The sequence below is a fragment of the Vanessa atalanta genome, chromosome W (assembly GCF_905147765.1).
Source record: "Vanessa atalanta chromosome W, ilVanAtal1.2, whole genome shotgun sequence".
NCBI classification, from domain to species: domain Eukaryota; kingdom Metazoa; phylum Arthropoda; class Insecta; order Lepidoptera; family Nymphalidae; genus Vanessa; species Vanessa atalanta.
This window is the reverse complement of record NC_061901.1, coordinates 6468435-6495035: the sequence shown is the minus strand read 5'-3', so window position 1 is coordinate 6495035 and position 26601 is coordinate 6468435. Positions and strand designations below refer to the sequence as shown.

The following is a 26601-nucleotide window of genomic DNA, read 5'->3' as shown; positions in this document are numbered from 1 at the left end:
CGTTTTCCCGAGAAATATTAGCACGGCCGGTGTATGAGGTGTCTACGGTGCTGTCGTCTGCATAGCAATGAATGTTACTGATTTGCAACAAGTCATTTATATGCAGAAGAAACAGAGTGGGTGATAGAACGCAGCCTTGTGGAACACCAGCATTGTCGAATTTTAAGTCAGAGCATGCACCGTCGACAACGACCTTGATGCTCCGATCTGCCAAAAAACTGGTAATCCAATTGCATAATTTCCCGGGAAGCCCATAGGAAGGAAGCTTCGATAGAAGCGCTTTGTGCCACACGCGATCGAAGGCCTTCGCTATGTCCAGACTGGCTGCTAATGCCTCCCCTTTGCTCTCAACTGCTTCCGCCCATCTATGAGTAAGGTAAACTAGAAGATCACCGGCTGAGCGACCCCGACGGAAACCGTACTGGCGGTCGCTAATCACTCGCTGGTACTCCTCTAGGTACCGCAGGAGCTGGCAGTTTATAATGGACTCCATTACCTTGGAGAACAAGGAGGTGATGACTATAGGCCTATAATTGGATGGGTCTGAGCGGTTGCCCTTTTTAGGGATCGGATGCACCAAAGCAGTCTTCCAGGAGTTCGGGACGACGCCGAATGCATAGGATTGCCGGAAAAGACGCGTTAAGACCGGCGCCAACTCGGGAGCACAAGTCCGTAGCACGATTGGAGGGATGCCATCGGGTCCACTCGACTTATGAATATCCAAGGAAAGAAGTGCTTTACGAACTGCACTTTGCCGGAATTTAACCTCCGGCATCGTGGTATCACACCGTGGGATTGTTGGTGGTGACTTTCCTCGGTCATCCAGAGTCGAGTTCGCTGCGAAGAGAGAGCCTAAAAGATCAGCCTTCTCCTTCGCTGTATTCAATGACTCACCGTCTTGTGCAGAGATGGTAAGGAAGGCTGACAGAAATTCCCTAAGACAGCCTTGACGAGAGACCAGAACGCACGTGTTCCTGGCGCACCAATCTCTCGCCAATTCTGCCTATGTACTCCGTCTTCGCCTTAGCAATCACGTTTTTGAAGGACCTAGAGGCAGAGTTATATTCCCTTCTGATTGCGCTGGTATTTACATCACGAGACGCTGATGCGTTAGCCCAGTCTTGGTAGCGTTCCCATTTTCTGCGTGAAGCCGTTTTGCAGAAACGACCAAACCAGGGCTGGGACTTGCCACCGATGGGGACCGCAGAATACGGAATGAATAGTTCCATACCCTGAAGTACCACATCGGCAACAGAGTCAGCAACAACACTCGGATCATCCGGCGAGAAACAAACCTGCCCCCATGGGTAGGATGCAAAGAAGGACCGCATCCCATCCCAATCTGCTGACCTGTAGTGCCACACTCGGCGGCAGCCCACGAAACGAGGTCGTGAGTAACGCGCAACCGGCACTGTACTTCGGACGAGACAGTGGTCCGACGAGCCCAGAGGGGGTTCGACGATAACCTGGTAGCCATCCGGATGGGAAGTCAGCAGAAGGTCCAACAGGGAAGGTGTATGATCCTCCACGTCTGGTATTCGCGTTGGCGAGGGGACTAGTTGTGTCAAATCATATGCTAAAGCGAAGTCGAGAACAGATCTACCCGCATGATCGGTAGTGCGCGATCCAAGCCATTCGGCATGGTGGGCATTAAAATCGCCAAGAATAACGATCTCTGCGGATGGGATCTGCTGCAGTACGGAATCTGTAGCCATTTGGACGTGCTCAACCAGTCGGTCGGTTTCGGCATTACCGCTATGGGACCTATAAAGGCAAGCGTAGATTCGCGGATGGTCGTCACAATCTACACGCAGCCAGATAATTGATAGGTCCTGTCCTTCAAGGCTGCCGAGGCGTCGAGAGCAGATATCATCTCTGACGTAAACGCACACCCCAGCTCGTGGTACAAAGGAATGTTCCAATTTATACCCGGGGTAGGAAAGAAAAGTCGTATCGGCAGGAGAAGATATCTGAGTCTCGGTAAGAAAGAGCAAGGCCGGCTTCGCCGTCTCAAGGTGAAAGTGGACGGCGTTCAAGTTCGAGTTGAGTCCCCTTATGTTGCAGAAGTCCACAGTGAGGGTGGTAGGGGTTGCCTTATGATGCCTGCTCCGCTTGCCCCGAACAGTGGCGAGCGCAAAATTGCCCCCCCCAGAATTCGGAGGGCAGCCTGGGCATCCCTGCTCAGGTGGTGTATGTCCTGAGCATGGATGCCCAGAGAGGGATTCTCCACCGCAGTCGCTGATGGTACCCTCCTGGGGTAATGTAACCAAATTCTGCACAACCATCATGTTTAAGGGGGGGGGGGGGGTATCGGGCCTCCGGGACTCTCACGTACCAGACGAAACGCGGTAACATAGCTACCACTTCACGCCGATTTTAAGTGAGAGAGTGGTACTTCCCCGGGCGTGCCGGCCCATTCGGCTGCAACCCGAAGGTATGCAGTGTGGCACTACCACTTACACTTATCGAGTGTTTGGATTTGTACTCAAGATTGGCAAAGACTTCAGAGGCTTAGAAACTTTAATTATTTTATATAATGCTTATATTCGCTCAATTCTTGAGTATGGGTCCGTGATCTGGAATCCTCAATATAATATCTACACTGACAAGTTAGTGAAAGTTCAAAAAAAATTTGTTAAACACCTTGAGTTTAAAGTAAAACAAAGTGCTTCCTATTCTTGTTCCTATAATTTATCACCTTTGGCCGACAGACGCGAATTGAGAGATCAGGTTTTCTTGTTTAAAGTTATAAGGAATATAGTTGACTCCCCTTACCTTTTATTCAACATAAATGTTAAATGTCCCAGACTAAGTTCTCGTCACCAGTGTCTATTTGATGTACCTACTACAAGAACAAAATTCACACAAAACAGTTTTATATTCCGATCTTGTAGGAATTATAACAAATATTTTTCTAATGTTGACTTATTTGTAACCACACTAAATTATTTTAAAAATTTTATTAAAAATGCTTTAGATAATCGTAATTAGAGTTACTTTTAAAGAAGATGTAATTTGATGTATTTTTACTAATTTATTATTGTTAACATTATTTTATTTTAATTAAATGCTTATGTGTTCAGATTTTATATTAGGTTAGATTGGATAATAATTATATATTAAATTAAATTCATATCATTGTATTCAAATTGCTCTAATTCTGTATTATTTATAAGTGGAAACTTAATTGGTATCTGTATTACCTTTTTTAATCATATATTTGTGTATTATGTTACTGTTTGTTACCCAAATAAAATAAATAACTTGTGCCATTTCTTGGCCCATTCGGTACACAGAACTTCTTGGCGAAGAATCTGTTTCATTCGTATCACGATTAGGACCTGCAATATGCAGATTAATAAGTCTTTGTACATATGAAATGTATAAATATACATTCATTTAACGTGACAGATACAATCCAGGATAGTTGTTAGCATCACTTAGTTTCATCCAACGAAGAGTCTAACGACGAGCTGAGTATGCGACGGCGTTTAGGCCGTGATTTTCCAGCAACTTCTTGTATACGTTTTCTTCCCATAGTTTAGAGACGTGCGTCGGCTTTGACACGGAAACACATAATGACGTGTCCGAGAGAGATCAGACCGATCCGTCAGGTAGAGAGGCACGCAAAAAAACAAAAAAACAAAAGTACCCCCTAAAAATCCGTGGGACGTGGACGTGGACGTGGGAACGCATCCAATATATGTTAAAAGTAAATTACATAATGCATGTAAAACAAAATTCCATACATCCAGCCGTGTTACCACCCATGCAACTGTACAATGAGCTTGTCAATAACTATAGATACCTACCTGCTAATGTAAAACTACCCATTACTTTAGAATTAAGAAATATTAACATTTTAATGAACACATCTAATGTAATATGTTATAGGACAAACACTAAAAAAATATTTTTGTAATCCGTATACCTATTTTTTGTGGTAGTGCCACACTGCATACCTTCGGGTTGCAGCCGAATGGGCCGGCACGCCTGGGGAAGTACCACTCTCTCACTTAAAACCGGCGTAAAATGGTAGCTATGCTACCGCGTTTCGTCTGGTATGTGAGAGTCCTGGAGGCCCGATCCCCCCCCCCCCCCAACTTGATGGTTGTGCAGAATTTGGTGGAGAATCCCTCTCTGAGCATCCATGCTCAGGACGTACACCACCTGAGCAGGGATGCCCAGGCTGCCCTCCGAATTCTGGCGGGGGGGGGGTTCAATTTTGCGCTCGCCACTGTTCGGGGCAAGCGGAGCAGGCATCATAAGGCAACCCCTACCACCCTCACTGTGGACTTCTGCAACATAAGGGGACTCAACTCGAACTTGAACGCCGTTCACTTTCACCTTGAGACGGCGAAGTCGGCCTTGCTCTTTCTTACCGAGACACAGATATCTTCTCCTGCCGATACGACTTTTCTTTCTTACCCCCGGGTATGAATTAGAACATTCCTTTGTACCACGAGGTGGGGTGTGCGTTTACGTCAGAGATGATATCTGCTCTCGACGCCTCGGCAGCCTTGAAGGACAGGACCTATCGATTATCTGGCTGCGTGTAGATTGTGACGACCATTCGCAAATCTACGCTTGCCTTTATAGGTCCCATAGCGGTAATATCGAAACCGACCGACTGGTTGAGCACGTCCAAATGGCTACAGATTCCGTGCTGCAGCAGATCCCATCCGCAGAGACCGTGGTTATTGGTGATTTTAATGCCCACCATGCCGAATGGCTTGGATCACGTACTACCGATCATGCGGGTAGATCTGTTCTCGACTTCGCTTTAGCATATGATTTGACACAACTGGTCACCTCGCCAACGCGAATACCGGACGTGGAGGATCATACACCTTCCCTGTTGGACCTTCTGCTGACTTCTCATCCGGATAGTTATCAGGTTATCGTCGACCCCCCTCTGGGCTCGTCGGACCACTGTCTCGTTCGGAGTACAGTACCGGTTGCGCGGTACTCACGACCTCGTTTCATGGTTGCCTCGTACCCTTGGGGCAGGTTTGTTTCTCGCTGGATGATCCGAGCGTTATTGCCGACTCTGTTGCCGATGTGGTGCTTAAGGGTATGGAACTGTTCATTCCGTATTCTGCGGTGCCCATCGGTGGCAAGTCCCAGCCCTGGTTTGGTCGTTTCTGCAAAACGGCCTCACGCCGAAAATGGGAACGTTACCATGACTGGGCTAACGCATCGGCCAGCCATTCAGAAAGGAATATAACTCTGCCTCTAGGTCCTTCAAAAATGTGATTGCTAAGGCGAAGACGGAGTACATTGGCAGAATTGGCGAGAGACTGGTGCGTCTCCCTTCAGGAATACTTGCGTTCTGGTCCCTCGCTTAGGCTGTTGTTGGGAATTTCTGTCAGCCTTCCTTTCCATCTCTGCACAAGGACGGTGATTCATTGGCCCATACCGCGAAGGAGAAAGCTGATCTTTTAGTCTCTCTCTTCGCGTCGAATTTGACTCTGGATGACCAAGGAAATTCACCACCAACAATCCCGCGATGCGATACCACGATGCCGGAGGTTAAATTCCGGCAAAGTGCAGTTCGTAAAGCACTTCTTTTCTTGGACATTCATAAGTCGAGTAGATCTTGAAAAAAACAAACAAAATATAGCATCTTCTGCTAAACATAACATCATTAGCATTATTTTAGCATAAGCAGCCTGTAAATTTCCCCACTGCTGGGCTAAAGGCCTCCTCTCCCTTTGAGGAGAAGGTTTGGAGCATATTCCACCACGCTGCTCCAATGCGTATTGGCGGAATACACATGTGGCAGAATTTCGTTGAAATTAGACACAACCAGGTTTCCTCACGATGTTTTCCTTCACCGCCGAGCACGAGATGAATTATAAACACAAATTAAGCACATGAAAATTCAGTGGTGCCTGCCTGGGTTTGAACCCGAAATCATCGGTTAAGATGCACGTGTTCTAACCACTGGGCCATCTTGCCTCTAACATAACATCAATAAAATCGAACACAACAACAGCATCGTAAGAAAAAAGAAATACAGTCTTGTTTGGTATTCAAATCATCCTAAATTTAAGAAAAAGAAACAAAAAAATAAAGTTATTAAAATCAACAACCACGGTTAGGTTATATCTATTAGATACTTATTATTGAGATCGCCAAACACGCAGAGTAGAGTCTAAAACAATAAAAAAAAAAAAAAATCTAACGCATATTTAAATAAGACAGATCAACAGAAAAACTATGATATGATTGCTGGCATGTAGTACTGCCCGTTATAGTGGGTTTCGGCAATATGAACTTAATGTCATGCTCTTTCACACTTGCAAGTTTCTTTCTTGGCAAGTGATATTTGCTGTAACTTTTTTTCCTCAGAAAACTAATATAATATTCCAAATTGACATTTCTCTCTTCGAAAGCTTTACCAACATAATACACTCTTTTTTACCGTACTGCCCATACGGACTTACCAACACTTGCAAATGTTAAAGTTATATTTTTGCCTGCCAATACCACCAGTAAGCTTTAACCCTTAGATCAAGGTTGGTATGCAGTGAGTGACGTAACTGTCAAAAACTGCTTCTTTTTATTTTTGGCTTTTATTTGTGCCAAAAAGGCACAGATTATTTCGTCAATGTCACGTGCGATGGAGAAGACACGGTAGAGATTGATCGGTGAGGTCGAGATTACAGGCTCAATTTAATTTTGAAGGCATAATAGTAGTAGAGGGAATTAAAAACCCACAACCTAAAACAACACAATAATAATAATTCGATAAAAAATAATTGCTATTTAAACACAAAAGAAAAATCACAAAACTATTTACAGCTTAATCTTATTACGTTTAATACATTTACATAGAATTTTACAAAATGGACTAAACACAAACATTAACAAACATTCAACATTAATAGGGCGAGGAACTTTAGGAGGGAGAACGTCATATACAAGATAGAGGAGTTTGGGGCAAGAGAACAGTATATGGGGTAGGAAGCCTTCGCTTAGGCCACACTCACAAAAAGAGTGATCCCTAACTCCAATTTTACATAGATGTATGGGAGTACATGCATGTCTAAGGCGTAGTAGACAGATAGTTGTGGTGACCCAACGATTAGCTTGTGAAGAGAAAACCAAGGTCGCCTTGGAATGTCTGGTTGTAGAGATGCGTAAAATCTACCTTTAGATTTTGATGAAACTTTCCAAACAGAATTCCAGGATTTATCCAGGTGAGTTTTCGCTAGAGCACACAAATTTTGAGAGCCAGTTGTTATAGCAGCTCTAGCGAACGAGTCTGCGGCTTCATTACCGCTTATACCAGAATGGCTTGGCATCCGGACAAGCGATATTTCTATCTCTTTTTGGTGACAGGAGAACAAAGCCTCCCTGATCTTAAGGATAATAAAAAAATCCGCCTACTACGAAATGGATTTTCCTTAATTGCCAACAGACAACTTAGAGTCAGAATAACAATCTGTCTTACGTCATGGGAGTGGGCAAATAGGATGGCAAATAGAATTGCAATCGCTTTACCGGAAAAAATGGATGTTTCAGAAGGGGATTTAAATTGAAGGATAATTTTGAATTTAGGAATCCAACAGGCTGAACCGACACAGCTATCGGGGGATATTTTAGAGGCATCAGTAAATATAAGGAGGTGGTTTGACCAGTTTTGATGAAAAATTCTTTGATACTTACAGTTTGTATCAGGAGCCCGTTAGTAAGACCAAGATCTGTGATAATTGGAGGATTATCGACAAGAACTCTAAATGGAGTGAAAAATAGACTATTTGAATGGAACCTTAATATAGGATGCGGAAGTTTGGTAAATTTTAAAAAACTGTCTAATAACAAGGATGGACTTTTAGGACGAGCACAGAGTTGGGACAGTTTGCTCAAACGGGACCAAAGAGGATGACAAGATAACTGTAATGATTTTACCACGAAGCGGTCACATAAAAATTATCTTCTTAGTTGTAATGGAGGATCAACACATTCAACTCGCAGGGCGTTAGTGGGTGAAGTCTTCATGGCTTCTACAATTATTTTATTTATTTATTTATTTTAAGGACCACTAGTAGCTACTACATGTTTTAATGACAAATGTAACACAATTAAATGAAAATAGTTAACATGTGAAGCTTTTTAAAGTAGCCACAACAATTACAATATTTGTTTTAAAAATACATTAACACATAATTATAGCAACATGAGTAGAAAGATTTGAAAAAAAAAAAAAGTTAAAATTGATAAAAATTAAAGACATGATAAAAATTAAACATGCACTTAATAAAATTAAAATTAAATACACAAATAATTTGATTTGATATAGGTACAAATTAAAATTAAATAATTCATTAAATTCATGCAAAGTTTACATTACAAAAAATCACTAAAAATATACAAATTAATATAAAATAATATTAAGAGAGCACAACAAAAAATAGCTATTAAACATTATTTATTATTCTTTAATTATTTATTTATTATTTATTTATTTGCATCTCTCAACAATTCTAGCGCACGTTTACGATAAATATGGCAGAGTCATTAAAAATATCTAGATCTTGACTAAAACCATTGTACAACCGAGTTGATCTAGGTATTGGTGCATTACCTCCTAATTTCGTTTTTGATATTCTGACATCAAAAGTACCCAGAAAACTACGAGCATTACGCCTCGGAATACGATAGTATATCTTTTCAAGTAAGTGAGTACAGTCAATCTCGTTACGAATTATCTTAAATAGGAAAGAAAGATCTAATAATTGTCTGCGTACAGAGAGACTATCCATATTAAAATCTTTCAAGAGATTGCTGTAATTTTTATTACATTTATTGTATGAGAATTTTTTGTTCCTGGATAGATGATATACAAATCGCTCCTGTATTCTCTCTATACGCAGACGATGTACACTGTAACAAGGATTCCACACTACACTACCGTACTCCAGAACGCTACGCACGTAAGCGTTATAGATTAATTTTTTCGTGTTATTCGTGAAGTGTTTACCGTTTCTCATCAAAAATCCTAACGTTTTGGAACTTTTCGCAATTATTTTATTTAAGTGCGGGACAAAAGTAAGCTTGTCATCAAAAATGACACCTAAATCACTCATTTCAAAAACTTCCTCCAACTTGATGTTATCAATGCTATATATTGTTTCGATTTTATTGAGCTTGCGTGTAAATTTTATATGCTTGCATTTACTTACGTTTAATTCCATTTTATTATTTTTACACCAATTATATACAGCATTGATATCCACCTGCAAGAGCTCTGAGTCAGCTAAGTTATTAATTACTTTTGTTAATTTTAAATCGTCCGCAAATAAAAATACTCTACTATAATGTACCGTATCGCAAATGTCATTAATGAAGATATTAAAGAGCCAAGGTCCTAAGTGTGACCCTTGAGGAACCCCGGAGCAGGCTTTATATAGACTCGAGCTAAAACCTTTTAAGACAACAAATTGTTGTCTATTGTATTAATATGATTTGAACCACTCAAGCATTTTACCATTGAATCCGTACTTACTTAGTTTTAAGAGTAAAATATCGTGCGAAACTTTGTCGAAAGCCTTGGTTAAATCGGTATAAATTGCGTCAACTTGCTTGTTGTTATCAATAGCTGGCACAATGAATTCACTGTACGAAACAAGATTTGATGTTGTAGATCGACCCTTTATAAAGCCGTGCTGGTTATTATTAATCATTTGCTTAACATGACATTCTAGATATGGGTAAACTATTGCTTCAAATACTTTGGCAAAAGTGGAAAGTATGGAAATCGGTCTATAATTCTCAATGCACTCACTACCCTTGGACTTATAAACTGGTACGATCCTAGCTATTTTCCACTTATCAGGAAAAACACCCGAGCGAAGTGATTCGTTGTATAATAAATGTAATGGGAAACTTAATACCCATGCACATTTAGAAATAAATATAGGAGGGATATTATCATAACCTGTCCCTTTAGTTGTATCAAGTCTTTTTAAGTATTGATAAATCTGCCTTCGCGATATTACAAAATTAGTGAACTCTCCAAAGTCATATTTATCTTGATTATTATAAGATGGTAATGTATATGAACTTTGAGATTGTGTGTATACAGAAGCGAAATACAAGGCAAATTCGTTACAAATTTCCGATCCAGATTTCATTACTTTTTGTTTGTAAGTCATTATGCCTGGGAGTGATGTACTATTATCTTGTTTGCCCTTAAGGTATGACCAAAAATATTTAGGATTTTTACTAATATTTTCTTCAACAATTTTAATGTAATTATTGTAGAAAATTTTCGATAAATCTGCACAACGTTTGCTTAGAAGACGTAATGAAATTTCATCAAGTGGGTTTTTATATATTTTGTATTTCTTTAAATAAACTTGTTTTTCTTTATATAAATTTATCATTTCCTTAGTGAACCATGGAGGATATTGTTTACCCTTTAGTTTCGTTTTTGGTACATATTTCTCAATCAATTTGTTCAAAATGTTATAAAATTTATCGATCATTAAGTTTATTGACTTATAATTACAAAATTCGCTTAACCAATTGATATTATCTAATTCTGAAATTATACTTACGTAGTCAGCTTTAAAATAGTTCTTCTTTTCACCAATAATGTTGCTTTTTAAAGAAGTTCTTGGTGTATAAGAGACTAATATATCTAAGGGAGGATGGTGGTGATCTGGAGGCACTATTGGCAAAATAGACTTACTAATTTTTATGTTACTATAATTACTGAATATTAAGTCTAATATTTTATTCTTGTTATTACAAATATTGTTATGTTGAACTAAATTATTGAGAGATGCAAAATCAACTAGCAAATTTCCTAAGGAACTATTAGAAACAACATTATCACCTTTAGCGAACCAATCGATATTACTTAAATTAACATCTCCCACGAGCACAACATGTCTATTCTCTGCAATTCTACTATTAAAATTATTGATAAAATTAGATAGCATATTACGGCAAAAGGGCGGAGGCAAATAAACTGCACATAATGTAATTGATTTGTACTCATCGTGACAATTTTCTCGTTCAATATTTATCCAAAGATCTTCACACTGACTTTCACAAAAACTGAGTCGCATTGATTTCAGTTTATTGGAGACTGCCACCAAAACTCCACCACCATCTTTTTTACAATGCAAACGTGAACTATCACGATCTCTTCTGTATATTGTATAACGACTGTCGAATAATTCATGGTTCTCTATTCTATTATTAAGCCACGTTTCTGTTAATATAATAACATCATAATTTGTACAAGATAAATTGCAGATGAAGTCATGTGTTTTAGTACGGAGACCTCGGACATTCTGGTAGTATATATTAAGACCGTTGAATATTATAACATGAAACACCAAAATGATCTATCAGTTTAGAGTGCAAAGTAATTTACTGGATATTATCCAATACAGTATGATTTTTTACATAAATACATTCTGAATGTTCTGTCTTTCTCATAAATACCTTTCCTTGTCTTACCCACACAAATCTGTATTTTTTTTCTTTAGATTTTATTCTAGCTGCTGCATGTAAAGACTTAATAGCTGGTGGCAAGTGTTCCATAACATATATTGGCTACTTATCTGCTGCAATACCTATGTGACTTGTGTTCAGTTTATCGTCAGGATGCGATTTATTGTAATTGATGACACATGCTAGCATCATGTCTCTCATTCGTGGTGTGGATAGCTTTACAATCACAGATCTGGGTCTTTTGTCGCTGTTATTCAATTTTGCAACTCTAGTACAGTGATGTATATCAGACTCCTTTAGATCACATGATATTGTTTTACTCAGTTGCATTACTGTACTAATTAAATTTTCATTTTTATGCTCAGGAATCATTTGTATTTCAATGTTATTTGATCGATTATGCTGCTCCATAGTTTGTATTCTTTGTTGCAAATCAGATGTTAAATTTTTGTAGTGCTTTTTTCTCTCTTTCCATTTCCGCAATTTTATCGTCGTAACTTGCAATTATTTTTTTAGTAGATTCGTATTCTTCGCTCAAAAAAGTCATCGAGTTTTCAATAGTACATATTTGCTTACTTTACTTTTATAGGTTTAAGATTTTCTTGAATCATTTTGTTTAACATGTTAGTGATATCTTCTAATAGTAAATTTTTAAAGGCCTGAAACTCATTACGAATGATTTGTTCAACTTCTTGTTTAGTAAGTTGTTCTGATGCAGGCGACGACTTTTCAGACTGATTGCTTTTTGGTCGGTTTGTCACATTGTAAGATTCTGGAGAAGTATTTTTTCTTGTTGTTATTATTTTTTTCTGTGGAATCATTCTTATTTAGTTACGACTATGTCAGCAGCTTCTTTACAGAAAAATAAATAAATTAAAATGAAATAGGTCGCCAACAACTTGGTTTGGAACCCGTATAGTTCGCGCGTGGAAGTATAGTTCACACCGTTGGGCCAACGATATAGTTAATAATTAAAGTAAAAATTGCGAACTGTATGTACAACATTATAATATGCACCTGGAGTTTTTATTAAACACCCGCTACAGAAAAAGTTATTCTCTTTGTTTCTACTCACTTCACTGTATATTTTTTTAAATATTTCTTTGTTTTATTTTAAATTTATAGAAATTTAGGTCTTTCTTAAAATCGTTTTATAAAGCATTTATTTCTAATTTTTATCAAGACACTACTATCGTAACTTTTGTGGCTAGTTAAATAAGTCACTGTCCTCAATAAAAGTACCTATATTATATAATTATCTTGTCACACTTTTCGTATTAAACTTATTCAAAACAATAATTCTTTTTATATAGTTCACACACTGTCTTTGTTATTTACACATATCTACGTTATTTAATTGCAAAACACAGTCTTTATATTTTTAAAACAATTTTTTTACGGAGCTATATAGTTCCGTGCGCGTACGTACGTACGTACGTACGTACGAATTATTATATAACGGCCCATTATTCTAAGGCATCTGTGTTGGATTCTATTAAGTTTATCGGAAACGGTTTTATTAAGTGGATCTAAGACAAATAGTCCATAGTTTAAATGAATACGGACTATTGTATTGTACAGTAGTTTAAAAGAACAGGGGTGAGCTCCCCACCAGAAACCTGAGACAGCTCTAAGGAAGCCTTTTTCTAATTTTTTGATAATATGTTCAGAGTGACACATTCCGTTCAGTTTGTTAACGAGTATTTTGCCTTGAAATTTCGCCTTATTGACAAAGTTGATACGCTGATCCCCACAAAACAGGTCAAAGACGGGAATTAACCTTTCTCGTGTAAAAGCAACTGCCTGAGTCTTATCTACTGATAGAGATAAGCCATGATCAGAGAGCCATAGGTCAAGATAATGCAAAGCAGAGTTTAAACGCAATGTTAAGTTTTGGACGGAAGAAGATCAATGATATAATACAATGTCATCAGCATATTGAAGGATGTTACAAAAGTTTTTAACAGATAATTCGAGGTCGTGGGTATAAATGCTGTAAAGCAGAGGGCTGAGGACAGAGCCTTGCGGGAGACCTTTCCAGACGAATCGGGGGGGAAGTAAAAAAATTTGGTGTTTAACAGAAATTGATCATCAATGGCAAAATAGCAGATTACATATGAAATGAGTAATCCTCGGAGAGATGCTCAGCTGGTGCAGTTTTTGCCTGAGTACCGGAAGAAGAACATTATCATATGCAGAAGAAATATCTAGAAAAACACCCACTAGTTACTCTCCGTTAAAAAAAAGCTATTCGAATGTGTCGTGAGAATGCTGATACTATCGAGAGTACTCCGACCCTTTCGAAAGCCAAATTGAGAGGGTGAGAGAATATTCCTGCTTTCCATTATTCCAAACGGTTTTTCAGGAGGTGTTCAGTTACTTTTACTAATGTAAATGATAAAGCAATGGGTCTATAAGAACTTGGGTCCAATGGGCTTATTCCTGGTTTGAGGATAGGGATAATAGTTTGGGACTTCCAAGATTCCGGGACGATTCCTGCTGAGAAAAAAGCATTAATTAAATTCAAATAGACGCATTTAGCTTTATCACTAAGGTTTACTATAAAAGAACGAACCTGGTGACGAGTCTTTAAGTCCCTTTAGAGCTGTATGGAGCTCTGAGAGAGTAAACGGACCATCCAAATTACCCGATACAAGTGTTGGAGTCAACGTAATAAAACTATCCTGGCATGGGACAAAGGGAGGTCAGCTTGGCAGCAAAATCATTAAGCCATATGGAGGGATTATTGGAATTTGGATTTTACTGAGTTGAGGAACCGGCGAAATTTCTTAAGATTTGTCCAAACTGTTTGAGGAGGAGACCGAGGACTGAAGGATTCACAGATGTTGGTCCACCCATGCTTTTTCTTTTTGGAGAACAGTCTTTTAATTTTGGCATCAATACGCTGATATTTGATGAAATTCTGTGGAGTCATAGAGACTGTATATGACTCTTCGGCTTCAGATCTCCGTTGGACCATGATATTCCATTCTTCATCCCACCGAGGAGGGGAATGCTTTCCCCTCCTTGGTGTGAAGTCTTTTTATTCATATTTTTTGGAGGAAAATGGGCATCAGCAGAGGATTTGATAGCATTAAGAAAAAGTTCGTAGTAAGCAACAATATTTTCATCATTCACAAAACCAGGGAGGGAGTCTAAAATGGCATCAACAGAGTTAGAGTATGCTGACCAGTTAACATTTTTTAGTCTGTATTTTAGAAGAGGGGATGATTTGAAGGGTGTTTGATGGGCGCTTCCAAATGTTGATGGGAGGATATTCCAATATAATTGTGAGGATAGGGAGGGATTTGATAGAGATAAATCGACAGCGGAATAAAGATTCTGATTTGGATAAACTCTACGAGTCGGTGAGCCATCGTTGAAAATGCATAAATTTACATCATCAGCGATGTCTATCAACAAGGGAGCAAATCCATCACAGTAATAGGAACCCCATAATGTATGATGGGCATTAAAATCCCATAACAAGAACAGGGCTTAGAAGGGAAAAGAAAATGGAGTGTAATTCAGGAGCAAGTGAAGAATTAGGATGGGGAATGTAAAGGGATAAAAAAGGTATATATTGAAGGCTTTTATAGCCACGGCATTGATATGCTGGCTTAAAGGAGGCATGTAAATTTGAGAGAAGGGAATAGACTGCCTGATCAGGATGGCACTACCTGCATACCCATCACTTCTGTCATCTCTCAAACAGGAAAAACCCGGAATCCGAAATCGAGAACCGGGAATTAACCATGTCTCAGAGAGGGCAATAATGACGGGTTTATATGAATTAATAAGGTCAGGTTTCTTAGGACGAATGCTTTTGCAATTCCATTGAAGGAATCTGATTGGGGCCATTTTTAAGGATATTGAAGAGTTGATTTAAATCATTGACAACGGTGGACGGTAAAGGGATTTCATTGCATGTGCTTAGAATGTTAAGGAGGATTTTGGTGAGTAATTCTAATAAGTTAGGATTGTTATTAGGAGGGGAGGGGTTACCAACATTTAGGGCACAACCATTTGGAGAGGAGGAAGGGCAATTGCCAATTATGGCTTGGTGGGCTTGTTTATCATACGTCTTCCCTTGAGGAACTCTAGGGGAAGGAGAACGGAAGATCGTCTGTCTATATTGAGTGTTCCTCGGCCCGATGCCGATATTAGCGGACACTTCCACGCGAGTGTTTTAAAAGAAACCACAAACTTAGAACCCTGCCTTACGGACAATTACGTGTGTATTGTCTCGCATGATTGGTCATTTCAGTGCAGTTGTATTTTTTTATCTAAGCGATAAGAAGAGACCAGCTTATATTGAGCTCTGTTATTCAGACGGCCGATATACTATAAGTGTACTATAAAACTGATTCTTTGTTTAAGCGGTGCATTTCTTGTGAGTTATTGAAGTTAATATAATAACCGGCTTGTGTGTAACAATTAATGGTGATTGACAAAACTCAACGTTGCACGAAATTAGATAAAATGCCGCTTCAACGATCCCCGAGCTCGTCGAGCTCCTCAACTAGTAAGGTTTAAGGTTTAAAGATCTTTATTCTCAACAAGACAATACATAGTCACTTATTTGAGAACATTACTAACTTAAAATATATACCATTGCTAACATTCGTCACACCAAGTTTTATTTAATCTGTAGTGGTTAGTACGAAATTAATAAGAAAATAAAAGAAAAGAAAAGAAAAACGCACCCACTGTATGCGTTAGTTGGTAAGATATTGCGCAAGTTGCGTTTTAAATGCGCTAAGTGAATGCGTCTTCCTTATACAAGAAAGTATTCTATTATAAAGCTGTGCTCCTTCAAATGTGATCATTTTCTTTCCATAATTAGTTTTGGTTTTTGGCAGAACTAAAAGGCTAACTCGTCGGTTGCTACGTTTACTATTGCGCTTGGTAAATGTTATATTAGTGTAAATGCTTTTATTAAGTGATTTTTGAATAAAGATACAAACGTTATAAGTATATAATTGATTGATGTTCATTATTTTAGTATCTTTGTAAATATTTTTAGTGGCCGTTAGATATGGATAGTTAAAAAGTAGCTTGATAAGTTTATTTTGTGCAATTTGTAAGTTAGCAAGTTTTGTTTTTGCGGCACTTCCCCAAACTTCGATTAAGTATGAAAGATGCGGTTTTACTAGTGTATTGTAAATTGTGTACCGAAGTTTATGAGGAATACAGCGGACAATGTTACGAAGTGATCCGAGTAGTGATGAAAGCTTGCTTTTAATGTATTCGATTTGGGTGTTCCACGTTAATGAACTGTCAATTCTTAAACCCAAGTATTTCTCGCTATTTTTTTGCTGAATCGGTGTATTATTAATTTTTAGTGGTTCATGTGGTGGTATGACCTTATTTTTAGCTTTAAATAAAATGTAGCATGTCTTAGAGATATTAATGGTTAGAAGATTGGACTGAAACCATGAAAATATAGTGTTTAGATCGTCTTGAGCTTGTGAAGAAGCTTGTTTGAAGTAAAATAAACAAGTGTCATCAGCATATAGGGTTAAATGTCCGTGTAGTCCGATATATTGTATATTATTAATATATATTAAAAATAGTAATGGGCCTAAAATAGATCCCTGTGGGACTCCATATGATATAGGTAGTGCATCGCTTTTATAATTATCTATTTTAACTACTTGTGTTCTGTTTTGTAAATACAAACATTTTTAGAGCTGAACCGGTGATATTTATAGTTTCTAATTTTTTTAACAATAATTTGGGGCTTACTGTATCGAAAGCTTTTTTAAATCAATAAAGACTCCTAAGACAATATTTTTGCAATCTATATTATGTTTCACTTTATTGACGAGATCTACTGTTGCTGTGAGAGTGTTACGTTTTGGTCTAAACCCATATTGCCTTTCAGTAATAAAGTTAATCGATTCTAAGTATTCGTCTAATCTACAATATAATTTTTTTTCTAAAATTTTAGATAATATGGGCAGTACAGAGATGGGTCGATAGTTTCCTGGATCAGTTTTAGGGCCAGATTTATATATAGGAGTAACTTTTGCTGTTTTTAGTGAGTCAGGAAATTCCCCTTTAGTAATTAGCTTATTGAAACATTTACTCAAACTATCTGAAACTAAATATTTTATACATTTTATTATTTTAGTGCTGACCAGATCTATACCTGTGCTGCAATTCGAATCGAGTTTATCAATGATTTTAATAATTTCATCAGATGTACATGGCCTAAGAGTAGACAGCTCAAGAACGCGTGAAGACTCTGGTTTGGGTAAGGCATGGCTAAAATCATCGTGATATTGTTTAGGGATTTCATTTGCTAATATCGACACAATTGTGGCAAAATATCTGTTGAATATTTGACAGACTTCCTTGGGATCGGTAAAAGTTATCGAATCTACAATTAATTTTGGAGGAGCACAGCTGTGTTGAATTTTATTATTAGCTAAAATATTTACTAGACTCCACATTTTTTTTGGTTTATTCAGACATTTATTAAATTCGTTAAAATAGTAAAAATCTTTTGTGTTTTGGATTAATTTAGCAACCTGATCTCTTTTTTCGTAGAAATCTTTTTTTATGTCACAACTATTAGGATTCCTTTTCATTTTAATCTAGCAGGAGTTTCTATGATTTATTTCAGCTAAAATATGATTATTTATCCAGTCGCTTTGAGGTGGATTGAGAATCTTACTCTTTAATATTTTATTTCGTTCTATACATAGTTTTATTTTATTTTCTAAAGTTGAATAATCATGTGAATAATCATCTCCTCAACTAGTACCCAGGTACAATCGGAACCTGATATTCTCGCGAAAGTAGGTGAAGAATTTGAAAACTCCTTCGTGTCCATAAGGCATAAGCGCTTACGTACTGACACTCCGAAGAACCCTGATAGCTTCACTGAATTTAAAAATGAAATACAAAATATGCTATGTTCTTGGAAAACTGAACAGAACTCAGCCCCGAAACGATACGACTTGGGAACCTTCAAGAAAAGAGCGTACTTATTTCTTAAAGGCCGGCAACGCACCTGTAACCCCCCTGGTGTTGCAGATGTCCATGGGCGGTGGTAATCACTTTCCATCAGGTGAGCCTCCTGCTCGTTTGCCCCCTATAACATAAAAAAAAAGAAAAAGTATGAAATACTAACAAAAGTACCTAAATTTAATAAATCGCGAAAGCCTACAGATAAGCTAAAAACTCAACACATAGGCCTGCCTGGAGAAGTAAAACCTTTCTACATAGATGAACTTCTGTCAGCCTCGACCAAAAAGCTATTCTTTATAGCCCGTGGTTTTGCCAAGGAGAATAGATATAGATTTTGTTGGACCGCTAATTCCAGGGTATTTCTGCGCAAGGAGCAAGGATCGAAGCAAGTCCTGATCAAAACCGAACAATGCCTACGTGATCTCAAAAATGATAAAATGATAAATGACTAGCACACAACCCTGTCAAGTATTTAATAATTTCTATTATAAGGTCTACTACCCAAATCCCACCACACTACACACGATACACTAATTACATTCATACAAACACTCATCTTAACTTTCATATATGTCTCTCATTATCTACAATAATTACTACATTATGCCTCATAGCCATTTACTTACATATGCCTATAATTTTTAAAATTATCTCCTCCTTTCGTTATATACATTGTGTTTGTGTATGTATACATGTATGTTTAAGTATATGTATGTATGTGCATATGTATATATATAGTCTTTTTGTTTATGCGGCTAATATATATATGTATATACTGCAACCTATTCTACGACCAACATGGCTTTTTGGCGATATGATTCGACGTCCACATGCTACCAACGTCCGATATACAGACGCAACAAGGGAGACAGCGTCTATAACCTTCGCCTTTGTCTCCTCGTTACAGAAATGTAGGAATTGCAAAAACAAATTGGAAGTCATTTCAGTTCCAATTCGACTGTACTAAATATTTTCGTAGTACCGCAGCAAAAAACTACTAAACTCAGCGGCGAAACCGGCTTCATGTGTAACTTACACATCAAGTCGTATTGCGCGTCCATTGGATGACTCTGGTTCGAGACCCATCTATGCTATATATTATTATTGTTATTTTGTATTTTTGTTCCTATTATATTTTATTTTATTTATAATTGACGACGGCGACAGTTGTTCTGTTATATGGAGTATAGATATAATACTCTTATATAATCTATAACTATGAAGCAGATACAAATTAGCATCTTGTATATAATGTAATTGTACATTATTAAAATTTTAAAATCTACCTATATTTGTAATACATTTTATTTAATTTTGAACCTTGACATATTAGGCAGCAAACTTGAATAAGAGACTTATTATAATTGTTGTTTATCATTGCAGATAATAACAACCATGGCAAGGAAGATATTTTGTCTCCTCATAAAACTACACATAAAAATAAAATTTATAACACCATTGCGTTGGTAGGTTTATCGTACAAAACGAATTGAATATTATTTGTAATGTTTAGTCTCTCTTTTTTTTATTTATATTACAGTTAGGCATAGTATTATAAGTCGTTTATCATACTTTACAGAGACCTCGATACAAATATCCGTTTTATGCACCAACCAACACCAGTAAAGATGACTCATTAGACGAGTCTATTAATAATAGAAATAGGGATGAAACTTATATATACCAACCGAAGATGAGTACTTTGATGTTAAAACTGCCACAGATACAGCTGAAATGAGTTCTGTTTTCTTTAACAATACCGATAATTCTAATAACAATGAAGCAAACGAACAAAATTATGAATTAGTTACATTAATGCTTCACTTGAAATCGATACTGATAAAAACCACTCTGTAGAATATAATAGTCAAAGTCAAAGTCAAAAATCTTTATTCAATATAGAAGTGTTTACACTTGCTTATTGATAGTCAAAAATCTACCACCGGTTCGGAATCTAGCACCTCGGACCTGAGAAGAACCGGCGAAAGAAACTCAGCGGGATATATATATATTTTTACCATTTTGCATGTACAATGATATTTATATTTTAGTTATTTGAAACAGCCTGGAGGCGATCATTTCATTCCCTAGGTGTGCAGTCAACTAAAAAGTCATTAGTGTTGTAATATCCTTTAGCACACAAACGCTCTTTAACGATTCTTTTGAATTTTATAATTGAATAATTTTGAACGTTTTCTGGGATCCTGTTGTAAAAACGTATACTATAGTGGTAGTGCCACACTGCATACTTTTGGGTTGCAGCCGAATGGGCCGGCACGCCCGGGGAAGTACCACTCTCTCACTTAAAATCGGCGTGAAGTGGTAGCTATGCTACTGCGTTTCGTCCGGTATGTGAGAGTCCCGGAGGCCCGATCCCCCTCCCCCCAAAAACATAATGGTTGTGCAGAATTTGGTTTTATTACCCCAGGAGGGTACCATCAGCGACTGCGGTGGAGAATCCCTCTCTGGGCATCCATGCTCAGGACGTACACAACCTGAGCAGGGATGCCCAGGCTGCCCTCCGAATTCTGGGGGGGGCAATTTTGCGCTAGCCACTGTTCGGGGCAAGCGGAGCAGGCATCATAAGGCAACCCCTACCACCCTCACCGTGGACTTCTGCAACATAAGGGGACTCAATTTCAACTTGAACGCTATATATAAAGTATTATTATATTTCATAAATAAAAGTACAACGATTTACAATGACAAATAATAGCGTTTTACAAGCCTCTTAAAAGCAGCAACGGATTGTGCACGTCTTATATTTATGGGCAAGGAGTTCCACAAGCGTACTGCTTGGACAGAGAAGGATTTAGTAAAAAAGGAAGAAGTATGGGAAGGAGTTTTAAGAGTAAGGTTTTGTTCGGAGCGAAGACTGCGGAAATGGGAATCACTAAGGAATTGGAAGGACTGTTTTAGATAAATAGGGGCATTGGGGTTGAAAAGTATACAGTAGAGAAGAGAGAGAATGTGTGTATTCCTGCGAAGGCGGATCGGGAGCCACTCGAGCTTTTTGCGAAAATCGGAAATGTGGTCATACTTGCGAAGCCCAAATATGAACCTGATGCAAAGATTTTGAATGCGCTCAAGTTTGTTCAATTGATCTTCTCTAAGATCAAGATAACAGCAATCTGCATAATCAAGAATTGGTAAAAGGATAGATTGTGCTAACGCAATTTTGGTGGGAATCGGTAAAAGGTTACGTAATCTACGTAGGGAACCAACAGCAACAAACATTTTTCTGCTTACCTCACTCATTTGTGGATTCCAAGAAAGGGTTTTATCGAATATTATACCCAGATTTTTTATTTTATCACTGTATGGAATTATGGCATTGTCAAATAATATAGGGGATAAAAGAGAAAAATCTATTCGTGAGATTAATATTGGACTGCCAATAATAATAGATTGACACTTAAGTGGATTTATTTTGAGACCGAATGAATTGCTCCAACTTAAGATCTTTTTTAAGTCTGAGTTAATTGTCTGTATTGTCAGTGGTAAATCTATTAACTTAGAGTGACAGTAAATCTGAAAATCGTCGGCATACAGGTGGTAGAGAGAAGATATATTGTGAGTTATGGAATTAATAAAAATCGAAAATAGCAGAGGTGAAAGCACTCCGCCTTGGGGCACACCGGCATTTAAAATTGACCAATTAGAATAAGAGTCCTGAACTCGGATTCTTTGTCTGCGGCCATGTAGATAACAACGAAACCAGTCAATTACAGTAGGACATATATTAAGAGAACTTAAAATAGCCAGTAATATGTCAAAATCAACAGTATTGAAGGCATTACTGAAATCCAGTAATGTCAAAACTGTAACTTCCTGGTTATCCATAGCTAATCTGATGTCATCGGTGATCTTAACTAAAGCAGTAGCCGTACTATGACAAGTTCGGAAACCCGACTGAAGTGGGTTAAATAGGTTATTTTTGGTTAGGAATAAATTAAGTTGTTGGTAAACAAGGCGCTCCAGGACTTTTGAGAGAAAAGGAAGTATGGATATAGGGCGGAAATCACTATAGGACGATGGATTAACTTTTTTCGGTAATGGGACAATTTGAGCGTCTTTCCAGGAGGAAGGATAAATACCAGTATTAATGGAATTATTAAGGATACATGTGATGACAGGAATAAGGTAATCAATGATAGGAATTATCATTTTACGGCTAATGCAGTCAGAGCCGACAGCATCAGAATTTATAGCTAAAATATTCTTCTTAATATCACTTTCCGTTAATTGACTAAAACTAAAAGATGGGAATGCTGGAGTGGATGAAGCAGAAAGATTATTTATTGTTTTTGATTTGACAGTGCCATCGATAGCAACTGCTGACGCGAAATGATTATTGAGCTGATTAAGATCGACATTATTGAAGTTTGTATCCGACTGAGCTTTCCCAACTCCAAGAGATTTCAGAAATTTCCAAACTTTAGAGGTATCGCCCTCCTCAACTACAGCTTTGTGAATATGCCGTCGATGTGTGTCTCTACACAGCCTGTTGCAACGATTTCGATACTTTATATATTTTTCTTTATTTGTGTCTGACGGATTCGATTTATATTTGGCTTTAGCTAAATTTTTCTTTTCTTGGAGACGTTTTATATCTGAGGTAAGCCATGGTGCCGGTAAATGTTTGATACGAATACGCCGAACAGGTGCATGTGTATCATAAAGTTTAGTTAAAAGCGAATTGAATACACCAACCTGTTCATTAACAGTATTTCCATTTAACGCCACCGACCAGTCAATCTTAGCAGCATCAGCTTGCAGACGCTCTAAATCCATCCCAGCAAAATTGCGTTGCAGAAGAATTCTTGATTTTGCCTTCGGGGGTTTGATTTTATAGGATAGATATAAAAGATCATGGTAAGAAAAGGCATGCGCATCACATTGACCATGTTTTTCAACATGGTCAATAGATGACACAATGATTAAATCAAGAAGAGAAGGAACAGAATGAGGAAAACAGTGCGTAGCAGAAAGTGGCAAGACTGTCATGTTCACCCCGTTGACAAGCGATGTCAGACGAGATGACCGACAATCATTTTTAAGCAGACATGTATTGAAGTCACCCATGACCACCGTATGACTGTACGAAGGTACGAATGACTCCAACAGATTTTCAAAACTTAAAAAATAATCCACATTCTGCGACGGACTATAATAAACACCTAAAAGAAGTTTAGTGTGTGAAAGTGTAACATCAATGAAAAGGTGTTCTGCCTCTCCACTGGTGTGAGACTGAGAGTAACTAACAATCGAGTATGCAATATGAGATCTGAGATATATGGCAACACCCCCGCCCGTTCGCCCTAAACGATCATTTCGGATCAGAAGAAAACCAGGGAGTGAATACGTTGTAGACGGCAAACAGGGTTTAAGCCATGACTCAGATATCAATATTGCATGAAGATTTTTATTCTGGAAAGAGGATAATAAGTCTGGATAATGTGCAGGAATACTTTGCGCATTAATATGAACTATATTAAAATTTTTTTCAACATCAGAGAAATAAGTATCAAGGGACTCGTTGACGGAATGTATACTATGGAAACTACTGTCACTGTTCGAACCATTTGAGGATAAAGAAAAAAAAGATTCACTATCAGAGCTGTCATTAAAAGCCATTGTAACTACAACTGTAAGTAAAGTATAAATAATAATAAATATGTATATAAATTATTTTAAATATATAATTATATATATTTCAATATTATAAAATGTCTATAACTGCTAAAAAATATAATAAATTTAGTATAATGTCCATTTATCCGCCAGCTGTAAGGAAAACAAAGCACATTTATTACACTCAAAAACAAAAATCAATATAAGATTAACAAAGCAGGATTCATGCATCATACATGTAAATGCATCATACATGCATCATACGCGAATCTACGCGTGCCTTTATAGGTCCCATAGCGGTAATGCCGAAACCGACCGACTGGTTGAACACGTCCAAATGGCTACAGATTCCGTGCTGCAGCAGATCCCATCCGCAGAGATCGTAATTCTTGGCGAATTTAATGCCCACCATGCCGAATGGCTTGGATCGCGCACTACCGATCATGCGGGTAGATCTGTTCTCGACTTCGCTTTAGCATATGATTTGACACAACTAGTCCCCTCGCCAACGCGAATACCAGACGTGGAGGATCATACACCTTCCCTGTTGGACCTTCTGCTGACTTCTCATCCGGATGGCTACCAGGTTATCGTCGATCCCGCTCTGGACTCGTCGGACCACTGTCTCGTCCGAAGTACAGTGCCGGTTGCGCGGTACTCACGACCTCGTTTCGTGGGCTGCCGACGAGTGTGGCACTACAGGTCAGCAGATTGGGATGGGATGCGGTCCTTCTTTGCATCCTACCCATGGGGGCAGGTTTGTTTCTCGCCGGATGATCCGAGCGTTGTTGCTGACTCTGTCGCCGATGTGGTACTTCAGGTTATGGAACTATTCACTCCGTATTCACCGGTCCCCATCGGTGGCAAGTCCCAGCCCTGCTTTGGTCGTTTCTGCAAAACGGCTTCACGCCGAAAATGGGAACGCTACCAGGACTGGGCTAACGCATCAGCGTCTCGTGATGTAAATACCAGCGCATTCAGAAAGGAATATAACTCTGCCTCTAGGTCCTTCAAAAATGTGATTGCTGAGGCGAAGACGGAGTACATTGGCAGAATTGGCGAGAGACTGGTGCGCCTCCCTTCAGGAACACGTGCGTTCTAGTCTCTCGCCAAGGCTGTCTTAGGGAATTTCTGTCAGCCTTCCTTACCATCTCTGCACAAGGACGGTGTGTCATTGGCCCATACAGCGAAGAAGAAGGCTGATCTTTTAGGCTCTCTCTTCGCGGCGAACTCGACTCTGGATGACCGAGGAAAGTCACCACCAACAATCCCGCGGTGTGATACCACGATGCCGGAGGTTAAATTCCGGCAAAGTGCAGTTCGTAAAGCACTTCTTTCCTTGGATATTCATAAGTCGAGTGGACCCGATAGAATTCCTCCAATCGTGCTACGGACTTGTGCTCCCGAGTTGGCGCCGGTCTTAACGCGTCTTTTCCGGCAATCCTATACATTCGGCGTCGTCCCAAACTCCTGGAAGACTGCTTTGGTGCATCCGATCCCTAAAAAGGGCAACCGCTTAGACCCGTCCAATTATAGGCCTATAGCCATCATCTCCTTGTTCTCCAAGATAATGGAGTCCATTATAAACTGCCAGCTCCTGCGGTACCTAGAGGAGTACCAGCTGATTAGCGACCGCCGTACGGTTTTCGTCGGGGTCTGAAATCGAGTCTTCGTTGAACAAAGTCTTGAACTGGGGTCGGCTAAACCTAGTCCATTTCAAACCCAAAAAGACGCAAGTTTGCGCGTTAACTGCTAAAAAAACACCATTTGTCGTATCTCCACGATTCGAGAATATTCCGTTAGCCGCCACAGCTAGTATCGGAATACTTGGCGTCGATGTTTCGAGCATCGTTCAGTTCCGAGGTCAATTGGAAGGCAAAGCCAAATTGGCATCAAAAAAGCTCGGTGTGCTCAGCAAGGCAAGACAGTATTTCACGTCGGCCCATCGTCTAAGACTATACAAGGCGCAAATTCGGCCTCACCTGGAATACTGCTCTCACCTCTGGGCGGGTGCTCCCCAGTACCAGTTCCTTCCATTTGACCGTATCCAACGTAGAGCGGCTCGAATTATCGACGATCAAGCCCTTTCCGATCTGCTTGATCCTTTGGCTTTGCGTAGAGATGTTGGATCGCTCTGCATCTTCTACAGAATTTATCACGGGGAATATTCCGAGGAATTGTTGAGGCTGCTGAATTTCACCTTCGGACATCTCGTCAAAATTCTAAATTTCACCCGCACCACTTAGATGTCCGTAAATCCACAACAGCGCGGTTTTCAAGGCATTTTCTGCCTCGCACAACCTCTCTGTGGAACCAGCTTTCGCCGGCGGTTTTTCCGGACCGATACGACTTGGGAACCTTCAAGAAAAGAGCGTACTCTTTCCTGAAAGGCCGGCAACGCACCTGCAAGCCCACCGGTGTTGCAGATGTCCATGGGCGGTGGTAGTCACTTTCCATTAGGTGAGCCTCCTGCTCGTTTGCCACCTTTGACATAAAAAAAAAAAATTGCCCCAA

The 26601-nt window shown here is 38.8% G+C and overlaps 1 pseudogene; it reads left to right on the top strand.

Annotated features, from left to right (window-relative positions):
- Positions 1–4275: 4275 nt before the first annotated feature.
- Positions 4276–26521, top strand: LOC125075712 (annotated as a pseudogene).
- The last annotated feature ends 80 nt before the right edge of the window (positions 26522–26601 follow it).